Genomic DNA, 22739 nt, shown 5'->3' on the forward strand with positions numbered 1-22739 from the left:
CAGGGTTCTGCTCTGCTGTACACAGGGTCCCTAGGAGTTGGAATCGACTCAGTGGTACTAACAACAGTTTGTCAAATACTGTTCTAAGACCTTGCATGGGTTATTGTAACAACTCTGTTATTATCTCCATTTTTTCAAGCACTAAATTAATTTGTACAAGGTGATCCTACTAAGTGATAGAGCTGGGACTTAAATCTTGTAGAATGAACCAAAGGTGAAGGACTTAGACACTATGCTTGTGTTTCCTTTTGAGTAACTTACTTAACCAATCAACATCTCTGAGATTCTGTGAGTTCGATGCTTCCACATTTGTTTTCTCCTATACCCTGACAATAAGACTAAGAGATAAGTGTCATTATTAGTTTCCTTTTTCAATTGAGGAAACTGAAACTCTAGTTAAACAGTTAGTCCAAGGTTGTACCATTCGTAAGAGGAAGAACCTGAATTTAGAAGCAAATGTCCTGCTCTTTTTATCATATCACATCTGGATGCAAATCAATGAATTAATGCTGAGTTCTTGGGGCCTAATTTGTCATAACTCTCACTTTGCAAATCTGAATCCTAAGAGGAGGGGCTTTAGAGTTGACAGTCCTTGATTTGAGTCTTGGTTCTGCCACTTTCTAGTTCTGAGACATTGGTCTATTCAAATTAACCTCTTGGTGTCGCAATTTCCTTATCATGAAAATGGCTTTTATATGTGAAAATTAAATGAAATTATGCATGAGGAAAGTGCCTGGTACACGGTAAAGCTCTGTACATATTAACTTCTATTCACAAGGTTAGCAGATGGCCACACATAGGATCCAGTGGCAGAAGGAAGGATTTGAACTCGCAACTCTCTGCTTGACTCCATTAGACCCCTCTGCTTGTCTGTTTCCTGGTGTGCTCTCTCTGCATCCTCCTATCGTTACGTTGTTTAACAGTTTAATAGCAGGGCAGGGAGAGGGAATGCATGCCTCTTGCAGAAATAGCAACAAGTTTTATTGATGGTTCCTTAAATGATTCCAAAGACAAGAAAATATTTATTCTAGAACTAAATAGTTTTGAGTACAATGTCACCAAGTCAAAGAAGGAGAACCAGTAGAATTAGGTCTGTGGGAATTTGTAGTCTGAGAGCCTATCATCAGTTAAACCTTATCCAGTTTTTCTGAAAATAGCTGTTTAGAGCAATACACAAGTCCTAGAAATAAACACCCCCTAGAAAGGTCAGATAACTCCTAGGACAAAACAAACAAAACAAAACAAATAAAAAAATTAAACAAAGGAAAAAAATAAAAAGAAAGAACAAATACCCCCTATCCCAACAAAACAAATTTGTCCCATTTAAAGACCATCAAACAATGCCTGGACTTTACACAATTCCTTTTACCCCATGAATTTCAAGTGCCTCAAATTCACTGGATTATGACCAGTTCTCACCTTCTACAGAAGCAAAGTGGAGGTAGGATCAGCTTGCAAGGTGTACTTGGATTTCTGGGAGGGTAGAGGTAGGTGGTCTGGAAACTTTCCTAGTGGCCTTTGCCTCCCTGCTGGTCAACGTCATCTGAGGGCCACTGTAGCTTGGCCTTGGGCATCCCAGGGCTCTACTGTCTACTTCCCTCCCCACTAGCTGCGTTCTATTTGCAAAATCATAATGTTCTTTCCCAGGTTAGGAGACAAGAATTTTCTTTTCCAGAACTAACTATAAAGCTAGGATACAGTTACTCATATGGTTTAATTTAAAGTGCAAAATCTTTGAAAAATAGGTATTTTCAAAATAAGCATTTTGGTCTGGAACTCTGGTTCTCATTAACTTGGCTGAAGCCCTTGATGATATGTTGGAACTGCTTAAACACCAACTCACACGCCTGCTCTCAGGTGTTCATAAACTTGCTACCTTCCAGGGGGACCCTGGCCAGCAGCATCCAGAGAGGACTGCGCCAAGGCCTGGTGATCCCCTCATTCCATCCACAACTTTTGTGAAGGGGAGCTGAGTGGTTTAACGTGATGTTTTGGTAATCTCTGCCCACTCTGCTGAAGTGCATGGTGCGGGAATGACAGTAAGGTCTGGTTCTGCCTTCAAACACTGGCTTGAATCCTCTGCATGCATGATCTCCTGCTTCCCCTACCAAATGTGCCTACCTAACTTCACTGGGGTTCATTGCATGTGAGTCTTTAAGGAAAAACTTTGACTGAGGCTGAAGAGTCTTTCCAGCCCAATAGGAGTGTATTAAATATTATTAGAACAAGCCAAATGTAATCTCTACACCTACTGTTAAGCCTAGAATGTATGATACAAAAAAGGCATTCCATAGGCATGTACAATTACATATCTACTTTGAGACACACCTTTTATCTATGATGTTCCAAGTACATTAAAAGTATTAACCACTGGTTCTCAGGAATGACCTTCATTAGGGAGGAAGGCAAGAAACCTGGGAATCCTTTTTTTATAGGTCCCTAGGAAAGGCATAGCAGAGCTCTAAGACTGCAAACACCCAAATTTCAGGGTCATAAACCCTGGACCATGTGTGTGAGATACATGGTCCTTCTCTTCCTTGAGCACATGAGGAGAGGTCCTGCACTGTAAACATGAAGGCTTAAGCCCCCTGGCCATCTCCAGTAGCTCTGATTCCACAGAGAGTGTACATTTGGAAAGACTCCCCCACCCTTAGCCACTTTGGTAAGACTTCTGTTTCAAAGACTCCAGAAAAGCCTCTCAGCACTTTTCCATTTGGAAAGTAAGAAAGGACGTAGTCTTTGAATCTCATTATCCTTCTGATTCTTCTTGGGACTCAACCTTCTCAAGCCCAGACAGTCAATTCAGCTGTGCCCGGTATCCTGGCATCTTGGCCCTTGTCCCAGTGCCAAGCCTCTACTCAGAGTCCTTTTATCCTCATACCGCCCAAAACTTCTTCCCCACCTTCCTTATTCTGCTGTCCCCTTTCCCAATACATTCCATTTTGTCTTCTTGGATGCTTGGTCTTCTATCCTTATCTTCTCAGTGAATGTCCCTTTCAGCTCTTGCTCAGTAGCATCCTGTTTGTAGATCCGTTCTTAGCGTTTCTCTGCTACAAGCCCACAATTCTTACCTTCTATTCTGAAATAAAGAAAGGCGTTCAGAACTGAAAGCTCTTTGTGTCTTATTTGGTGACAAAAACAGATGTGAACTGATGTGAAGCTATTTGTCCTACTTGCTATTAACATTCATACATTTGCCTGCAGAAATATTAGTGTGTTTGGTTATGAAGTGCTTCCCAGGTATTATGTATTAACTGTATGTGTTCCATTATTAATTTTCCAAAATCTAAAAATTTCTGAATCCAGAAAGACATCTGGCCCCAAGGATTTTGGATAAGGGATTATAGACCTGTTCTTCTAAGTCATCGCATTTTACCTTTGGTAAAGTCGTTGCCTCCATTTTGCATTGTGCTTTCTGGCTATTCCCCATGCTCCTCTGTTATGCTGACATCATCTGCTCATCTTCTGGTTATTTCCTTCCTTGAGAGAGGCTACAGGTCTCCATATTTTTCTTCTGTCCTCATCTCTGCACTAAATTCATTCTGAGTAAATTCACTATTTGCCAACTCCAGGGACCCTTTTCATTCTTTCTTTTACTTTCTCTTTCTGTGTCACTAGAAACTGTTCACCTCTCCCTTGATACCATCTCCTCCCTTTCCTTCTTCAGTACCATTCTCTCTGGTCCTCCTTTCCCTCTCTGACCAGTATTACTTGTCAGTGTGGTTTCCTGGCCCCTCTGCCCACTCCTGCTCTCAGAGGTCATTGTATGCAGGAGGGCTGGGCCAGTCCAAGTGATTCCAGTGTGTCCTCCCTTCCCAGGAACCCTGCCTTCTATGTTAGTGTCCATTCAGACATCGAGAAAGGGATGAGCGTTATCCCAGGGTTCTGTCCCTGGTCATCGTCCCTCCTCAATCTATAGTTCTCCAAGAGCAGTCTCATGCACTCTGGTAGCTTTACCTTCAGACTAAAACTTGAACTCTAGGTTGGGATACACAACAAACTTCCTACTGGATATTGCCTCCTCCACTGGATCATCAAACTCAACGTATTTCCCTATCTTAATGAATGCCTCTACCATTCAGAAATCAGGAACCTGGGAGTCATTCTCATGTATCATCTTCCAAGTCCTTTTGATAGCATCTTTTGCCTTCTGACATGATAAGATAGTCCAGTCTCATCTTCCATAATTCCTGCCCTAGACCTGGAATCATGCGTTTCTCCAAGGATTCCTGGGGCCTTTTAGTGGAAAATGACATTTAGAACCCAATCTAGGTGCAGAGAGGCTTATTTCTGAGATCAGTCACAATTTCTAGGCCTTTTCAGTAGACAAAGCTAAGAGACAGGTACTGTTTTGAAGGTAAAACACATATGAGTCTGTGTTGATACTTCCAATTCGAAAACTCAGGACTTACCAGGTTTTTACTTAACTTCCTTAGTCTTACATCTGTATCTGCTTCCTTCTGTGCTGAAAATTACAGTTCTCAATTACAACAACATGCTTCTCAAGTTCTTTGTCCCACAACAGTAGATGATTAGAATAAAACCAATGACAACAAGAACTGTCTGACTACCGAGCTCAGTTTCAGTTATTACTATTTGCAGTTCTTTTTGTCCTTAGGGGACATGCTACTAGGGATGTATAGTCAATTGTTCTAATTTAGAGCAACTTGGAATAATTCCTCTCTATGTGGTTCATGCCACCAAGTGGATATATAGTCAGGCTCACCTGTTTACTTTGTTTTTGATTTTCAAGACTTGCTTTTAAAAAATTTATTTATTTTTCATTTACATAAAATATGTTTGTAGTTCAAGAGGCATACCTACAAACAAAGAATATTTAAAGACATCTAATTTCTTTCCTGTCCTCTCCACCCTACTTCAGGACCAAAGTAATTCACATATTAATAAATGGAGTTGTTTAATTAATTCCATTAATTAGTGGAACTATTAGGCAGTTCTTTTGGCCTAGGGATACCATGAAAAATTGAGACATTAAGAGGATTATGAATTGAGAAAGTTTGAAAGTCGGCGTAGTATATATAGAGAGTACTCATTTTTTTGTAGAGCTGCCTAGTACAGCTGGGTGGATACACTGTAGTTAATTCCGCCAGCCCCCTGTTGATGAATATTTGGGTTGTTTCCAGCCTTTAGCTGTTTCAAATAGTGCTGAAATGAATAGCCTTGAGCATGCATTTTTTTGTATCTTTGCCAGTCTTTTTGTGGGAGTGATTCCTAGAAGTGGGATGGCCAGGTCAAAGGGTAAATGTATATGCCATTTTGCTAGATACTGCCAAATTCCCTTCAGAGCAGTTATACCCTTTTGCATTCCCATCATCAAATTTGAGCATGTTCCCCAAAGTCTTGTCAACAAAGTATGATGTCAAAGGTTTGGGGTTTTGCCGATAAGAGGTGAGAAATTGTATCTGACTGTAGTTTTAATTTGCATTTCTCTCATAAAAGAGGTTGAGCATTTTTTCATATGAGTAAGAGTAATTTACATTTCTTTTTCTATGAACTGTCCCTTTATATCTCTGGTGAAATTTTGTATAGGACTTTTGGTCTTTTTCTTCTCCATTTTTAGAGGCTCTTTCTATATAAATTGCAAATATTTTTCCTGGTCAGTCATTGGTCTTTTTTTTTTTTTTTTTTTTTTTGAGGAAGATTAGCTCTGGGCTAACATCTGCCGCCAATCCTCCTCTTTTTCCTGAGGAAAACTGGCCCTGAGCTAACATCCATGCCCATCTTCCTCTATTTTATGTGTGATGCCTGCCACAGCATAGCTTGACAAGTAGTACATAGGTCTGCACCTGGGATCCGAACCAGTGAACCCTGGGCTGCTGAAGCAGAACATGCAATTTAACTGCTGAACCAGCGGGCTGGCCCCTCATTTGTCTTTTTTTTAATGTTAATATGTATTTCCAAATAGCCCTCCAGATGGTCATTTGTCTTTTTAGTTGCATATTATAGTGTGTTTTTTTCTTTGCTATGCAAATTATTACACTTTTATGTTATTGATTTTTTGGGATTTTTTTGTTGGTGAAGTTTCTAGATGTTGAACCACACAGTTAGGAAACTTTTCTCTACTCTATTAACTTATGTTTTCTTTTAATGCCCTTTTGACTTTGTCATACCTTTCTCTGTCCAGAAAATAGGAAAGACAATCAAAGAAAAATCATGTAAAATTTGGCAGGGCCAAGACACAATTCCTTACCTTGACGTGTCAGGACCTTGAATGACTTGTGCATTTTCCTTTGGACATATAGTCAGTCATCTTTTGCATTTGGCTTCAAGTGCTGACTCTAAAAAGTGCCCATTTCTACTGTGCACTTTTCAGTTGGCTTTAAAATGTATTGACTCCAGGCCATTGCCTTTGTCTTACCCAATAAAAGATCTGGAAGTGAACTGGCTGCCAGAGCAGAGACAGCATAAAGTAAAGGAGCAGTGAAATTCTAGAGGCTGATTTGAGTAGATTTATTGATGTTTCTATTCATCATTGGTGGAGTTTGTGTGTGTGTACATGGGTACGATGATCCAGAGAGATACCATTATCACACTTTTTTTCAAAGTGATGTTAACTTATGACCACTGAACTTTTGGGTTGCAGAGAAGCAAGGGAAAGCTTTGTAGAAGAATGAGGCCACATTTCTACTCTAATATTAGAAATCACTAACTTTGCCCCTAATTAAGTGAAATATTATCCCAACAAAAAAATTTCATTCTTCTCATTATTAGACTTGCATTACAAAATAGTTGTATTCTATTGTATTTTGAATTTTGTTAAAAAGTTTATGGAAGTTTGCTTTCTATCTTGTTATATGGGTACCTACATAAAATTCTTGGTTTTCCCTCTTTGTGTGCAAAGCCTAAAATATTCGCTACCTGGCCCCATGCAGAAAACATTTGTTGACCCCTGCGTTAAATAAACAGTAACACTTGTGATGGATCATGAAGGAGGAGCTTCAGAGTGTTAAGGGAGAGTATAGTTGGGGAATTTAACTGGTCCATGGCATAGATTTGCACACTTTAGGATGTAGAAGAATTCTTATCCCACTCCTGCCCCTAAATAGTAGTCTGATTCAGCAGCTCTGGAGTGAAAACAAGGTATCTGCATTTTAAAGAAGGATCCAGATGATTCTGTTGGAGTTTGGACCAAACGGGAAACCTGTTGTGGGGTAGCACAAAGCCTCTCTATGGAAGTAAAATCTAAGCTGAGACTTGAAGACTGAATGGAGCAATAATGGCCGGTTTGGACAAGAGCATTCTGAAGGGAAAGGACAGTGAATAAAGGCAAGGGTATCTGAGGAAATGAAAGAAGTCTGGGATTTCTGGAGCAAAGAGAGTGAGGGGAAGAACTCAAGAGACAGAGGAGACTGTGGAAGAAGACAGAGACTCGCTCCTGGAAGGACTATAATCTGTGTTATAGTTTGGACTTGATCCTACAGACGACAAGAAACCATTAAATGCATGTTTTTAAAATCGTTATTTTATATTTGTATCTTTATATATTTACCTATACATATGCATGATTTTATATGTGTCTATATATGCATTCCTTTTTTCTTTTTAAATTGTGGTCCTTTTTTGTATTTTTTTTCTTTTATTGTGTGATCTTTCTTCTCCTCTCTCCCTAGGTCTCCCAAAGAAACCCTATTGCTGCAGATTGAATTGCGTGCCCCTCCAAATTCATGTGTTGGAGCACTAAACCCCAGTACCTCAGAATCTGACTGAATTTGGAAGTAGAATCTTTAAAGAGATAATGGTGGTGGGCCCCAATCCAATATGATGGCTGTCCTTGTTAGAAGAGGGAGACACCAGAGATATGCACACAGTGGACAGGCCATGTGAGGACATGGTCAGAAATGGCCATCTGCAAGCCAAGGAGAGAGGCCTCTGCAAAACCAACCCTACTGACACCTTGATCTTGGACTTCCAGGCTCTAGAACTGTGAGAAAATAAATGTCCATTGTTTAAATCACCCAGTCTATGGTATTTTCTTGTGGCAGCCCGAGCAAACTAATACACTCAAATTAGTATCCTAGATCATGTTTATCCATAATTTTCTCCTTGCTTATATAATCCTGTACAGTATTTAATATTCATATATTTATACTGTATATTTCACTTAATTTAAGACGCCATTAATGTAAGACACAATTATTTTATGTTCTATGTAGAATGAAAAAAAATGCTGCTGATTAAACCATTACGCAATGGTTTCTTGATCCTTGGAATTTTTAATTTAAACTTACTGAATTATTTCTTATAGACCTATTTAGACCTCTTTTGCATGCATGAAAAGAAAACTGTAAGTGAAATAAATTGAGTAAGATATTCCTAAAACTTCTTCATATTCAGATTTTGACTCTTTGGAATTGCTTTTCAATTCACAGACATTGGTGACATCAAGAGCACTAATGATGCAGTATTGCCTGGAACAGTGCTCCATTCTTGCCTTTCAGATGTTCCTTGAAGCCCCTGCCACACTGCATGCTTTGATGTGCTCCTGCGGGCCGGGACAACGCCTTGGTGACTGCCACATGGCAGATGGTGACGGAAGGATACATCCTCATTTCAGAGATGTTACAGTGTGGAAAAAAATAGACATTTCAGAATCAAGGAAATACAAACATATTTTATAGACATATGCACACACACAGACATTTTTTGAGTGGTGTGGTTTTTTTCTTTTTACCAAGATGGTATCATATTATATACACTTTCCTACATTTTGTTTTTTTCACTTGTGCTATGTAGAACTCTCTTCAAGTCACTCGGCATAGCTCTTTTTCATTCTTTTAGGTAGCCATACGCTATTTTATGGTGTAGATGTGTCACAATGTATTTAGCCAGTTTCCCATTTATGAACATTCATTTTGTTTGTAAAGGTTTTGCAACTACAAACAATGCTGCAGTAAGTATCCTTACATGTCCTTAAATATTAGTGCTTTTATCTCCCATGAATTACTCAAAGGATACTGTTTATTTTAACATACTTTGTAAGAATGCTTTCCATAAATGCTAGGAAACCTCCGTTTACCACCAGCAGTGTATGAGAGTGCTCTGTTCCCCATAACCTGCATGTTCATTTCGGGAGAATTGACATTTAATAATAATAGGTCTTCTCATCCAAGAGAGTGGTTATCTTGTTTGTCTTTAATAATGTCTCTAGTTTTCCTCAAATAGTTCTTGTGCATTTCTTGTTAAATGTATTCCTCAGTATTTCATGGTTTTTGTTTCTCTAAAGATGAAATATTTTCCCCATTTCATTCCTCAGAGCTTATTCTGGAATAAAGCCATTGATTTTTAAAAATATTTAGCCTGTATCCATTCCCTTTCCAAACTGTCTTTTAATTCTGTTTCAAATATTTTGTCATATCATTACCATTAAGAGATTTTTAAGTCACTTCTTTCCCAGCCTCTGGAGGCTGTCTGCAAATTACATTCCTCCTGGCAGTTTTCTCTTGAAGAAAGATGTGGCTCTTCCATGGCTGTCACAGCTACTATTCATTCAATTCTCCTTCTGTAGAAAGCCTTTAATTTCCCCTTACCTTCACTCCCTTCTCTACCCTCTTGAGGGCACTTTTGCCTTCCTCATCTCCACCCTCTACCTCTAACTCCTACATTTTGTTGAGATAGTGCTTTATCTTACAATATGTCTCTTCTATTTCAACAGTCCTTATTTATCACAAATTATGTACTATATATTACAAAAATAAATATGTATTTTCATTAGATTTAAGTTTACATATATATATATACACACACATCAAGCATTATTGCTCAATGATTTTTGTTCCTTGTTATCTTCCCCCATCTTGAAGTCTCTGTTCTGATTAATTTACTGAATTATTAATCTTTTTCTCAAATATTTTCCTCATATGGGGAAAAATAATATATATATTTTTGTCCTTGCCTGTTTTCTAGTATTTTTCATTCACCTGACAAGGGAATGGTGTCTTGGCTGAGTGGAGAATTCTTGGTTCACAGTTCTTCATTCAGTTGTCTGTAGATGCTTTTCCCTAACTCCCAGCTTCTTAGGTTCTGGGTGAGAAGTCGGAATTTTTCCCCATGATAGCGGGTAGGTTGGTTTTTAACTTCTGCATGTTTGTGAGATTTTCTCTTTCTCCTTAAAGTTCAAGAATTCCAACCCCCATGTGTGTGATTCTTGTCAATCCAGCCTGAAGCTCCACCACACCTTTCCTGTTGGGGCACTCGGGGAATTTTCTGCTACTCTTTGTTGAATGATTGCCTTTCCTCTATCTGTTTTTTCTCTCTCTTAGAAACGCCTATTATTTTCTTATTAACTCTCTTGCTGATGCCTCCAGTTTCTCTCTTCTTGGATACTTTAATTTCTTATCTTTTTGCTCAGTACTTTGAAGTATTTCTTACATTTGTTCTTCCAGAGCACTAATTAGAGACAGTAATGATCATCTTCTCTTTTAACTTAACTAATAAATTTTCTACTGAGAAATCTTGTTTTTATGCAAATAAAGTCTTTTTAAGCTGCTTTTGGAACTCCTTATTACCCTTATTTTCTATTCAGGTTTCTAGCCATTTTCTCCAGTACTTCTGTTTCACTGAGAACTCATTGTGATTATTCTACCTGATCTTCATCTCTCTGGTTGCTGGGAACTCTTAGATGGGTTGTTAGTTTTCCCTGTCCACTTTACAGAACTTAGGCCTGGTTGAAGTGCCCTTAATGGCGGGAATCCTACAGGAGGTTAACAACAAATGGGTTTATGGTCCTGCAGGCTCGTAGCATAAAGGCAGATGTCAGCATTCTGCTGAGAGACCTGTTGTCTCCCTTCACTCACTCAGCTCAGGAGAAGGGAAGGTTTACTAACCTGTTCTTTCCTCTCTTGGCTTTGGAAGGATCGGAAAGACCTGGCACATGCACACTAGGTTAATGCCAACTTTGAGAAAATGGAGGGCATAGTTACGATCCACAAATCCCAATACTTCCCCTTGTACATGTACACCCATAGGCCCTGGCTATGAACCAGGCAGCCCAATGGTGAGGAAATCCTATATCAGCTCTATCTGAAGGAGCTTTGTAGAGCCCAAGCTCGTTCTCACAGGGCTCAGCATCTACCTGCTGCTGGAGAAGCTCATTCTGAGAGTGCTGAGATGGTCACTTCACTCAGGCCACCATGTTCCCAGAACCCCCAGTATGTGTCTCTTATTGAACGATTTTACTCATATGAGTGACATGGCCAGATTTGAATTTGAACAAAATTGTAACATTGGGGGCAGAGAGACTAGTTAGGAGATTGTTACAGGAGTCCAGGTGAGAGAAGAAGGTGGTTTGGACTATGGTGGGGGCACAGCAGATGGAAATAAGTGGATGAATTTGAGACTTATTGAGAAGTCTTATTTGAGACTATAGGACAGATTGATTAATTGGAGATGGTGGCTAAGGAAGAGGCAGGAGTCAGTAATTAACATGATACATTAATTAAATAGAATCCAGAAGACTATCAGAAAACTAAGACTATCCAAACAGATATGCAGAGAATCTGCATGAACTTTGGGAAGAGGAATACGAAAGTGTAGGTAAAACAGTTTTTCCTCAATGTTAAACATGATCTGAATAAAAAATGTCAAATAAAAAAATAGGATTTCATTCATTTATTTGCAAAATATATATAGCACCTAATATGTACTAGTCACTGTGCTAGGGGCTGGAGATATAGATCTATGAGTAAGACACTGTACCTGCCAACAAGTGACAACAAGATCATCTGAGATGAACATGGTTGGTCTACCCTGTCAAAATTACTTGACCACAGAATTAGAAAGGAAAGGGCTCAAAGCTTTTTATAATGGGATGTTACACTAGGATGGGGAGAGGAAGCCTCTCAGATATTAATTTGGTTTTTTTCTTTCTTTAGTGAGAACAACTCCAGCTGCTTCCTGGTATAGGAGAAAGTATCACTATAGAATCTCTAAGAGTGCATTCTGATGGAAAGGCAAATGACCTTGAAATCATCTAGAAGGGCTGGGGTAAGTCACCTTAGCATCACTTGAGTGGAGGTGACTGGGTCTAATCCAGTGGATGATACATGCCAGAACTCTGTCCTGTGTAGTGCCCCTGGGGTCTGCTTAGACCTGTGTTTGTGAACTAAGAGTTGCAGAATATAACCCAGCCCCAGCAGGGTGTTGAGAACCTGGTGAGCAAGTGTGACAATGGTGCTTGCCTTTCCTCAGTGTCCTGGTGAAGGAGTGCTTTGCTCCAGTCCCTGTTGTGGCTGCAGTGCCAGAAGGGTTAGCCTCCCCCACTGCCCTCCACACCTGGCCTTCGGGAGGAATGCCACAAGCATGGGTAGGACTCCTCCCAGCCCTGAGTAGACCCACACCTCCTGCCCCAGAAACTCGGCTGCTTGATACTCCTGAGCTGCCTTTTACCCGGCCAGGGGTGCCCAAAACAACTAAATCCCTGTGAGTTGTGATGAAAGAATCAAATGGCACTTAACAGATTTCCGGGTCTGTTTGGATGAAAATCCCCTTCGCTGTGGATATGGGAAATGAAAAGGCTTTAACCAAAAGGGCAAGAGCCAGCTTGACTGAGAGCCCATACCCGGATTTTGCATGGATGACCTACTTGGACATCCATAGCTATTTCTTCACTTGAGAATTGTATCCAGTTTCTAACATCAAGACTCAACTTGCCAAGGCCAGCTTTACTTAGTCACAAGTAACCCAAGGCCATAGTCAGTGCCTCAAGACAGAACAGAGCTACCCTGGGTACTGGCTGGTGGACCCCTTGTACAAGGTAGGGGTCTGAGGGCCACAGACTCAGCTATAGACCATTGGCTCTTATTGGCACATCAGAGGCTTGAGCATGTATACTCTGGGGACAGAAAATGTATAGAGGGACCCCATGGTGACTTTTGGAAATGAGGGCACAGAATTTTCTGTATTTCGGGATTCTTTCAGGCAACTGTTAATGTGAACAGGGAAGAATGATGAAGGTCATGCATTTAGAACCCCACCCTGTCACCTTATTGGAGAGGATCCTTAGTCATTAGAGGAATATTCCTGAGAATCCACCCACCGGTTCTGGGAATTGTAGCAATTTTCCATTTGTGAGTTGTTATTTTTAAGGCACAGGTAAGTGGGCATGAAACAGTCTCAAAACCAGCCGTGGATGGGGAGGAAGAGAAGGGATGGTGGTGATTTTACGAGCAACATGGGAAATTACCCTCCTGCTAAAATGCCATAGATATTTATACTTTTGTTCCTTAATCCCCCCACTCTCCCCCTTCCTCACCATCTCCCTCCTGTGAGCTGTAGGGACCAAAGCTGAAGACGGTGTCTCAAAAGATGTAAGAAGGCAGTAACTAGGGCAATAGAAAAAGATGGCCCAGGGAACAAGAGAGATACATCTCTCTGAGGAGTAAGGGAGTGAGCTGGCTGTTGTCCTGGTGGAGGAGACCCCGCAGCAGCTCTAGCAGGGGACCCAGAGTCACTCACCATCTGAGAACTCCCCACCTCCCTCACACCTCCCCTCCCATCTGGGATTTCTCTACACTGCCAGGACAGTGAAGAATATTGGCATAGCTACGTTCATAATGGATTTGGGGACATTTCCAATTTCAAAAGGTAATCTATAGAATTTCATTTTTGTTCTATTAACATTGGTAAATTGGTACATATCTTTATATTATTTTTATAGATTATTCAGATAGATTATAGATTAAGTGTTCACAAATTTAGTATGCAAAGTACCACTTTTCCTTTATAGTAGATATTCCACAGTGTGAGTCCTAAGCTAGAGTCTTGGGGACACGGCACACACTTGGCCTATCTTGTCTTGCAACCAGGTGGCATCTCTTTCACATTTATGAGGTATTGTTCTTGTCTTATCCCCTCCGCAGGAAAGTGGGCCTAATTAGGGCTTAGTCCCCTGCGTACGTCTGGCTAAGCCCCTCTCTCTCTCTCTGTGTCTGTACCCCAGCTGGTAGGACAGGCTCATCTACTTTTAGGTCTGTGAGAAAGGGAGGAAGGAGCCTTTCTTAGATGTTCAATCCTAGACTCTAGTCCAGCTTACCTGAGACCCCAGTGCCATGGGTAGCCTGTGCTTTCCCTGCTGTTAATAAAGTACTGCTCTATTTCCCTCTGTGACATTGCTCCTCATGTGTATACTCCCCGAAAGTCCAGAACTCCAAACATGGTCTGTGATTCATTCTTTCCCTCTTTCTCTCTTTTGCTCTCTTCCATCCTTCTTTCCTGTCTGCCTGTCTGCCTGCCTTCCACAAATTACGTGCCAATAGTTATTCAGAAATTCTATATTAACTCATTTTATTCTGACAGTAGCCTGATAGACAGATACTTGTGTTGTCACCCTATTGTATAGATGAGGAAACTGAGGCACACAGATGATGAGTAACATGCAGAAGACCATTTGAAGCCAGGCAGTTTGGCACCAGAGCACCCACACATTAACCCCTCTTCTATATTCTGAAGCTACTCCAGGTAGGTGGGTCCAGGTTGAGAAGAGATTTATTGTAGACCAATATTGATGTTTGTACTGAGATGTAGCCAAGATAAGTCACCACCAAACATGCTTCAAGAGTGCTAGGGGGACAAATGGCCCCCTTTTTAGAAAGAGTGCTCCTTCTAAAAAACCACAGGAACTAGAAGAGTAAAATCACGTCCTTGCTCCTATGACTTTAAACTTGTAGACCAAATCTGAAAGATTTATTTTCATCCGTCAAATGGTAACAACAAAACACGGGAAAATAATAGTTCTAGAACAATGTTTCCCCAAATGTGTTTAAACTGAACCGAGTTCTGCAAGCTATTAGAGGGTGTACAAAGAGTTTCATGGTCAAGTAAATTTGGGAAGTTACACTTTAAATGGATGTAAATAGGTTTCTTTATAGCAGGACTTTTGAGAGCCCTTGACAAGCTAATAGTCAGAGTGAATCTCCAAGAGGGAGTCAGGGCTTGCATCTTTTCCCAAACTCATTTGTCCACAGAATCCATACCCTCCCTGCCCCAATGTGCACTTCTTTTGTTTGGTGAGGACATCTCACAGGAGGGAAGGTGACTCTAGATTTAGGGTAGAGTGCTAAAGAGGTGCAAATTCCTCAAGAGTAGGAGCGCTTTCCTTTTCTGTTTTGTAAATCTGCTTACCAGACACTGTAAGCATTAAGGTATTATTGTCTGTAATCAGTGTCTTAGCGATAACATGGTCAACGTCCTGATGCATCCTCATCAAGTTGAGAAACAACTGTTTTCTTCTCCCTTTGCAAGGTGCTCTTAACTATCAATGGTGACTCTCCTGCATTTTTTGTAGTTCCTTTCCAAGCGGTTCTTTCAACATTACCTCATTTTAACCTATTGGGTATTTATTTGTATTCTCAAATCCAATTAATCCAAAGGTGTGAGAGGAATCTGATCCAAATATTTGTCTATTTAACCCTTTCTTAGAGGAAGTACTGAGTTTTCCCTATTCTGTACATAATTGGTGCTCTGTAATCATGGCTAATTAAGGAGGAAGGGACGTAAAATTCATGTGACAGGGTTGTGGTACCACAGAGGTCACAAGATATTTTAGGGAAGACTAAAAATTGGAGAGGTAAAGATAACAATAAAAAAATGTGTTTCTAATTTAATATGTTCACAATAGTTTACACATGCGGCTGCAACTAGAACATGTTGGAAACAGAATAAGTAAAATAAAAGCTTGAAAAAAATCTCATTTTGTGGATTGAAACATTTTAGGGGAAATATTTGCTTTAAATTAATTCCAAGGCCCCACAATTAAATATGCATCTTTTCTCCATTTCTTGGTGGTGGGGGTGTGTGGACAAGGGGTGACAGATATCAAAAGAGCTTTGAAGTGTTTAGATTCAAACCAACCCTCTGTGGGAAGGCTGTGGGAGAGGGGTGTGAAAAAATTCACCATTTGGCAAATTCTCAAAGTAGTTTTTCTTTCATCTTTTTTTGTGTTCCCTTCCAGGTTCTTAATTCTGAGACAGGAGTGATAAAGAGGTCCAGCAGTGCCTCTCTTGGAACCAAATTCTAGAAAGGGACTGCTCAGAATCTTTTAATGAAGGTTGATGAATTAGATAAATTTTAGTGGCTCAGGTAGTGAGGAGAGGACTGAGGGGAAGCCACCTGATGGCTGTCACCAGGGACTAGAGCAGGTGCCATTCCCACATAAGGGAGAGGATGGAAACACTGCACAGGAAGATTGGTTATGAAGGGTTTGTATTGGCACAAGAAGACACCTTTCCTTTCTCCCTCCCTTCCTCATCCCTACCTTCTCTTCTTCCTCTCTCTCTTCCTTACCTCCTTTTTCTTTCTGCTTTTCTTCCTCTCTTTCTCAGGGCAAGGAAAGCAATCCACAATGCTTTATCCAAAACCCTGAGGCAAGGCCTGTTTTGGAATCCAGAATATTTCTTATTTTAGAAAGGTAATTTGATGTATATACTGTATAATATATATATCCCCAAGAAGGTCCGAGGAAGCATTCTTAACTATTTGCAGTTTAATGCATGAATATTATCACTCAATAGGATAAATATAGACTATGAATAGTTTCACATTAGGCTAGGTCAGATTTTACACTTAAAAAAACCTTTTAATATTCAGAGATTTTGGATTTTTGGCATCTTGGATAAAGGCATGTAGACTTTTAAAAATCAACTTTTTTGAAGGGTAATGTATATCCTAGTAGGATGTGTTAATTTTACACATACAGTTTGATGGGTTTTGACAAATGTGATCACTGACAATCAAGAATCAGGACATTTCTATCACCCCCTAAATTTTCCTCATGCTCTCCCCTCTAGGTCCCAGACAACTGACCTGCTTTCTGTCACCATAGACTAGATTTGTCTTTTCTAGAATTTCCTGAAGATGCAGTCACACAGTATTTGCTCTTTTATGTCTGGCTTCTTTTGGTCCACTTAATCTTTTGGAAATTCATCCATGCTGACGCATTTGTCAATAGTTTGTTCCTTTTTATTGCTGAATAGTATTCCATTGTATTGATGCACCATAACTGGTTTATTCAGTTACCTGCTGATGGACATTTGCACTGTAGAAATAATGTAAAGGTTTTGGATGTGATGAATAAAGTTTTATAAACATTTGTATATAAATTTTAAAAAATTTCTTTGGATAAATCCTAAAATTGGAATTGCTTGATCAGATAATAAGTGTATGCTATACTTTGGAAGAAACTCCACAACTGTCTTCTAGTGGCTCCATCAGTTTGCATTCCCAACAGCAGTGTATGAGAGTTCTAGTTTCTCCACAGCCTTGTCAACACTTATTATTGTCAGCTTCTAAAATTTTAGCTGTTCTAGTGGCATAATGGTGTCTTACTGTAGTTTTAGTTTGCATTTACCTAATGACTAATGATGCTGAACATCTTTTCATGTGCTTATTTGCCATCTTTGTATTTTATTTTGTTAAGTGTCCCTCTAAGTCTCTTTTTTTTGGCCCATTTTTTATTGGGCTGCTTTTCTTCTTATCATTGAGTTGTAAGAGTTTTATTTTTTAAAATGTATTCTGGATACAAGTCCATTGTCAGATTGTATTGCAAATGGTTTCTTTCAGTCTGTGGCTTGTTCTTTCATTTTCCTAATGAGTGTTTTTCAAAGAATGGAAGTTTTTAATTCAGACAGAGTTCAGTTTGTCTTTTAAAGCTTATGCTTTTTGTGTTCAACCAAGGGATCTTTGCCTACTACTTGTCATTTTTGTTGTTATTGAGTGTTGTCTATTTATAAACATGAAATATCATTGAGGCAAAAGAACCGAAAATGATCTTAAGATATGAAGGCAACTAGCATTTTTGAGCACCTGCTATCAGCCTGGCTCTATGCTAAACACTTTCTTGTTTGTCAGTAATCTTCATAGCAATCCTCTGGAGTTCTTAAGTGGTATGTGATGGAGGTGGAAGAGAGGTTAAATAATGTGCTCAAAGTTACACAGTTGCTTACTAGAAAAGATAGTATTTGAAGTTAGGTCTCTTGAATAATAATAATGGCTTCCATATATTGAACACTGAACCCATGCCATTCATACTAAGTGCTTCATGTGGAGTAGTTTTAACTAATCAGCCCAACGACCTTATGAAATAAGTAATATCATTCTACAGATGAGGAACCTGAGATTTGGGGAAGGTAACCTGACCAATAGAGCTCTTAAGCTCGATTTTAGATGCTGTATTCCAGTCCCTTTTAGGATTCATATTTTAAGAGGAAATGTGATGGGTTTCACATCTTTAGTATATAAATGGTGATGCTTCTGGGAAGCTTGGGTTTTCATTGGCCCTGCTAGGCAACAGTAGCTTCTGTAGGCGATTGTAAGAAAGGATTGTGATCATCTTTTTTATTTCGACCCTTCAGTTCTGTAGGACTGTTTCCTAGGAAGTAGGTTTGGAACTCAATGTCTGTACCCATTTAATTAAATTTTCCTGAAAATATAGTGTCTTGGTTTTGATTCTTTGCATTGATTTTTAAGATTTGACTCCTGATTCCCTAAGGACTGCTTTTGGTTTGAAAGGATAATTCTTGCATTGTCTATAGAAGTTTGCATTTTATAATAACTTTAAAAGAAGCTGCAAATATGGCCTAAGATAAAACTCACTTCATTGGTATCATTTCTCTTTAAAGGTGCATTTTTTTTATCATTCTTTTTTCTCTCTCTTTCTGTATGTTTTATCATAAAACCGGGCAGTAACTTTTTCTCAGCACGCTGTCGCCTCCAACTTCACCACAGAAGTCTCCTTGGATGTTATTAATTCTCTTCTCTTTCTCTCTTTCTTTCTAAAATACAGACACAACACACAGCACAATACATACACCCCTGCACCCACACACTTAGGGCAGCTAACTTCTACACAGGGATCTTGTGTCCTGAGACCAGACTGCCAAGAGAAAATTCTAGAAGTCACTCTTCTTTTTTTCATTTCAAAGTGCAAACACTCTACCTATGAGAACAGGTGATTATTCAATTGAAAGTTGGGTTACCTTTATGAAAAGTATAAGGTTTCTTATGAGAACAATGAGCCAGAATATTTGAAATCTGGTATTTAGATAAGAAGGTCACCAAATATCTCTCCTAAGTAAATGATTTGGGACAGCCCAACTCTGTTAGCTCTATCCCTTAAAATTGGTCTTCTCTTCACTGGCTTCCTTTTAAAGGGGATTTAAAACACAACATTTCTACATAACAGAGGCTGTGTACATAAGGGTTGCATGCTGGTTACCTTTCAGACTGAGAAGACCATCTCTAGAGTAAAAAGAGTCAGCTGGCATGACAAGGGCTGTGGGCCTGGACACTCCTCAGTGTGAGAACTAACCCAAGACAGCAACCTTCAAACTTGTATTTATACTGGGGGTATATGTTGACTTTCCAACGGGTACACATGTGCAGATGGTTTTAAGGAAGTCAGTTTTGGATTCTTACCCTTCTTCCATTCATATTTATTTATTTTTAATACTCCCTAAGAACTCACCTGCATTCACATTCACCCCTTGGTAGAATCTTACTCTGGTGGATTGTCCCAGAGTGTAAAACCCTCTGTGGCCAAAGTAATAACCAGAAATATTGGTTTTGGAGAAGACTCCTTTAAAGGTCAGAATATCTCAGTTTGGTGGAGATTTTGTCTTTCCTGTTTTGTACATATTTCTTTTTAGGGTGGAGCTGCTTCTGTGTTGGAATGTTCCAAATTCAGAATCTTCAAAATGCTGCAGGCTAGTAATTTTGAGTCGTCTAAATGTATATTTAATCTTTTAAACAGAATAGTTTCTGGGACTCCCCAGTTTTTCAAGATACATTTGCTAACACCCACACATAAAAGTCATGCAGGATTTCTTTTGGATTTGGCATGTTATTGCATAAGGTAGTAAGTAATGAATTATTTTCTCTGATAACATTCAATTTTCATCATATTTCAGCCTATAATGTTTTTAAGATATTTCTACTTACTATTACAAATATATTTTCAGATGTAGGATGAAAATTTTAGATTTCAACTTAAAAGATGTGAAGAGGTACATAGTTTTTTGAAGTTATTTTACAGGATAGATGAGCAAGAAAGCCTGCAAACTGCTGATGTGAGAGTCCAAGCTAGTCCAGCCAGTGCTGCCTGACCTCAGGGAGAGAGATTGTGTCCTTGGTGGAAGCGACTTGCCTGGTGAGCTACCATGCACATACGACTTACATGTAGACAGGACCAAATCCAACAGAAATAATGTATAATTTTGATCTGTGAGTGTTACCAAATGTATCTTGAAAAGTTTGGTAGTCTCAGAAAACATTCCATTTAAAAGATCAACCACACATTTAAAAGAGTCAGCATTACTAACCTACACCATTTTGGGTGCTTTGAATTTGGAACATCTCAACACAGATCCAACTTTACTAAGAGAAATACATATAGATACGATAATCGGTCATTATCAGGAACTTTAGAATATTTTCGTGAATAACCCTTTCATATATCCACTTTTTAATAAATTTCATTTTTCTTTATGTTAATACAATATGGCAAAAAAAAAAAAAAAAAAAGTCCTGACTGACATCTTTTTCAAACTTCTTTGGAAGTTTTTGTTTATGATATATCTTACTTTTATTTATTTCTTGAGAATATTCATTCTGATGTAAAATCTTTTAATTGGTTGCTGCATTCAAGGAGCCTACCCACTGTGTAAACTGAGGTGCAGGACATGACTTAGTGCCAGGTAGCTCTCTGTCTTCGTCAGTTCAGGCTGCTAAGACAAAATACCATAGACTGAGTGGCGTAAACAACAAACATTTGTGTCTCACAGTTCTGAAGGCTGGGAAGTCCAAGATCAAGGTGCCAGCAGCTTTGGTGTCTGGTGAGGGCTCTCTTCCTGGTTTGTAGACAGCTGTCTTCTCATTGTGCCCTCACATGGCAGAAGGGAGGAGGGAGTTTTCTAGGGCTCTTTGGTAAGGGGACTGGTCCCATTCATTAAGACTCCACCGTCATGACTTCCTCACCTGCCTACGGCGCCATCTCCAACACCATCACATTGGGGGTTAAGTTTCAATATAAGAATTTTGGCGGGACACAAATGTTCGATATAGCACCCTCATAGATTTAATTTTTGCTGTGTAGTTACATTTATCCTCAGAGGAAGGAAATTCTTAGAAATAAACCAATATAATGACAATTAAAAAAATATAAGGTGGAAAGCCAAGGATTCAACAAAAAATGAATATGAAAGTGGCCTATGCTTATAATAAGGCTTTAGAAAGGCTAACACCTAAATAAGCTGGGGCTTTCAGAACATTCTAGCAATCATGAAAAAGGAGTTTAAAAAGTTTTGGGCAGGAGAAGAACAAGGCAGGGTAGGCCCGCTGCTTGTAGTGAGTGAGTGGCATATGTGACAGATGAATGAAAACAAAGGGCAGTTTAACTGTTATTTTGTTTTTGTCTTTTCTCTTTAGTGGAATGATCTTTGGGTAGAAAAAATATTAAGAGGAGACTGAAGTCCAAGTAGAGGGAGACATGACCTCTATATTCTAAATTAGCTCAGGAATTTTGGCCACTATCTCTCAGAACCCCACAAAAACTAGAGAATGAATTTGCTGAATGAATTGCCATTAGGGCTATGTAAGGAATGGAGATGAGCAAGCAAAATTCGGATTTTTTAAAATGGGGGAAGACAGTGGGTTCATTAATGTCACAATATATGACAGATGTTTACCGAGCATTCACTGGGTCCCAGACACTGTACTGGAGGCTAGGGTTGTACCAGTAAAACCTGTGAGCGCTGTCCTCACCTTCCTGGAGTGCACCGTGGGTGGGAGGCACCAGCCATTGAGAAAGCAATGACAAGCACTTTGCTAAGTCTTCGAGAAGGGAAGTACAAGGTGTGTGACAGCACTAGTCAGGTGTCCCCTCCAGATGTGAGAACCACAGTTTGAAGTTCCAGGCAGCATTCTAAAAGAGATTATCAAAGGGCTAATTTGGAAAATAATGAAGTAATGATCATTGGTATTCCATATAACTTCACCAAGTCACTATGACTAACCCTATTTCTTTCCTTGATGGGATAGATTGGAAGACCATGTATGCATTCATTCATTCAAAGAGTGAAGAAAAACCAAATAAAGTGTTTTTACCACCTATTATATGCCAGGCACTGTTATAGGCGCTAAGGATACAGCAGTGAACAAAAGAGTGAAAATCCCTGCCCTCATGGAATTTACATTTTAGGAGTGGATACAGACAACAGAGAAGATAAATAAGTAAAACATGTAGTATGTTAGATATTTATAAGTTCTAAAACTTAAGCAGGGTAGAGGGATTTGAGGTGTGTTTGTGTAGGAAGTTGCAACTATAGATGGTGTGACCAGACAGGGTCTCCCTGAGAAGGTGACTGTGAGAGCAAAAAGACCTGAGGGTGGTCACCATGTGACCATCCAGGGGAAGTGTTTGAGGTCAAATAGCAAGTGCATCATGGAATAGCAAGTGCAAAGGCCCTGAGGCAGAAACGCTTGGGGAACAGTGAGGCTGCTGGTAAGGCTGGAGAGGAGACAGCAAAGTTGAAAATAGTGGCAGTGAGGTAAGAAAAACTACCTGAGGGCCAGATCATGTTGGGTCACATAGGTTGTTGTTGAACTTTGCTTCTAACTCTGAGTGAGGTGAGTTTTGAGTAATGAAGAGCAGTGAGGAGTGATGAGACCTGACTTATGTTTGCAGGATCACTCTGACTGAGGGTCAGATGTAGACTGAAGGGAAAAGGGTG

This window comes from Equus caballus, chromosome 9 (genome assembly GCF_041296265.1).
Source record: "Equus caballus isolate H_3958 breed thoroughbred chromosome 9, TB-T2T, whole genome shotgun sequence".
NCBI lineage: Eukaryota > Metazoa > Chordata > Mammalia > Perissodactyla > Equidae > Equus > Equus caballus.